We start from the raw sequence: 2513 nt of genomic DNA, 5'->3' as shown, positions 1-2513 counted from the left end.
AAAGGAAATACGGACAGCTTATCCCAATCCAATTCACTTGACTTTACATCATTTCCTTGCGCATGTTGTTCCCGACAATTTAGTGAAATTTATATTTTCCATTTTTGGCCTAAAAACAGGAAACTACTGAAACTATCGTGACATTGGCCGTTTAATGCGAAGTATGAATTTTGCGCTTTCAATAAGCGCATAATCTCAAACATATTAGTCTGAGTCGTAAAACTTGGCAAGACAGACCTCATTGAAGAATTAGTCAATCGATGCAATCAAGACCCGTTGTTTGTAAAATGCTAGAGTCCATGTTGTTCATGGTCACATTAAATGATCCAATTTGCTAATAAGTTTGAGAGTAATGCACTTAAAGAGTTAATCGATCTCAGTTGTTCAAGCCAATTTACCCGTAATGAGTGCTTGAAAGTTGAAAGTCTCCGACACCTCCTTGGGATGGACAATTAAATTAAAATCTGCTACCCATGGCAGATTTTTTCCCAAGGATAGCGCTTTCTTAAAACAAAGGGCGCTTTCGTTTCTTTGTTAATTCTATTTACCTGCTTTCCTTAGTGTTTACGAAATTGTGAAACTTTTTCGGGCAAAGAGCTTAAACTTTGGGAAACAGATTGAGTAAAATAATGATTTTTCGAGAGCGAGTTCATTTCGTATGCGAGGATACATGCAATGATTTATTAATTTTTGAAATAACAATTTCATTAGACCGAAGAATTGCGAAAAAACATCGTCGTTTCTAAAGTAATGACGTCACCAAGGTGGGAGCTGGATTCTGCCCTCCAAACTCCAAACAGCCTCCACGTAGACAGCAGGCAGCCAAAACGTTTCATATAACAATTTTCCGAACACATCTTCCTTTCGCATTTTAGTCTATCTCTCTTTAAAGGGGCTTGCGTTTAGTTCTGTGTGGAAGGATGCCAATCCTTGCAAGTTCGATTGCAAGTCCAGATGATCATGAAGCCTCTCAACTTTACGTTAATTACTCTGTTAAAGTATTTTTGTCACATAATAACATTAGGTAGGGCTCATTTCTCTCAAGGACAGCTTGAAAAAGTTGTCGCACGAAACTTTCTGCTCGAAAATTCTTCGTTGCACGGCTTGGCAAAGTTGTTACAAAAGGAGTTTCATTACGGTTAATATTGAGCAAGGTTTTAAAGGACATAATGAATGAGTCGCCAGTAATTGGATCCTTGCTTTATACTCAAAGGGTTTTGGGATCGCCAGGTTTGCCCCCTGTTGTCTGTTCTTTTGATATACCCGAGACGGAGCCGGCTTTGGTCGCATTTCACTAATCCAGCTTTATTCCCTTCGAATTTGTTCTGTCTGGTTTGATTCGAAGACCTCCTGCTAAAGCTCGCAAAACGCAAATTGCCAAATTATTGCAAAACTCTGTAAAGAGAACTATCACATAGCAAAGCTGACATTTTAGGCCAAGAAGGCTGTACCATCATGTTTATATTTGAGAATGAGTATTCTTGCAGTTCTTTAACTATATAAAAAGAACACGCTATTTTAGATAATTTAGGTAATTTTGTTTAATTTTGTTAATTATGAGCTCTAAACGTCAAATTGCCAGAGCAAGAGTCTTTCAATTGCAAAATCACGGCCACATAACAACTGAGAATGATTTTCCACCTTTGTAAATGACAATTTGATATAGACTGATATAAATTTAAAAAAAGGTGGGCCGACGTTTTTCAAATTTACCCAAATTCTCCAGTCTTGTCCATCCATGTCCCTTCTTGGCTTCCCTGTGTTTTGTTAGGGTTCTTCTATAGTTTTGAACAGTTATTTTGATATTTTAGTTTATTCTATGACCATTCGATCAGTGCTGAAATTGCCTAAAATTGCGTGATCTAGCCCCTTTAAGATAAAGAAATCCAATGCTTTTCTTTTTTTTTTCAAGTCTATTTGAGTCTACACGGGGCAATTTGTCGGGTCCTTCCCACTATCCGTTTCATATAGCCGCCCAGGGTGGAACCAACCACACTTTTGATCCGATTTGAGAAATAATGTTCCGTATTTGCTGAATGTTCACAGGCCTGTTTTGCCTGCCTAAAATTCTCGCCAGGGAACGACGGAAGTTTCTAGAAATACACTGGTGGCAAAGTTAAGTTATTATGCAAAATTAAAAAAGAAAAACGATCGAGCACGATGAATTAATAACAAAATGTAAAATCGTTTGTCTTACAACTTATCATTGAAGTGACTACATCGTGAGACGTACGATTATGCGTTTTATTCTTTATTTACCACCACAATAACCAATAACCCCCCTCATTCGCGATAGGGACAAGGATTAATATGTTTTAATTCATCAAAAAACAATATAGTATAATTTGGTCAAGTTCCTGTTAAAAATATACGATATTCGATATCATCCCCGGCTGAGCTCGATGACGAGAACGGAAGATGAGTTTTTTTCTTCGATGGACCATGTAAACCAATGACTCTATCCCTAACTTAATTATAGGCATGTTTGTCGTCCATCAAGGCAGAATCTATAC

Source organism: Montipora capricornis, chromosome 8 (genome assembly GCF_036669925.1).
Source record: "Montipora capricornis isolate CH-2021 chromosome 8, ASM3666992v2, whole genome shotgun sequence".
NCBI classification, from domain to species: domain Eukaryota; kingdom Metazoa; phylum Cnidaria; class Anthozoa; order Scleractinia; family Acroporidae; genus Montipora; species Montipora capricornis.
The sequence above is the reverse complement of the archived record's forward strand: the minus strand, read 5'-3'. Positions refer to the sequence as shown.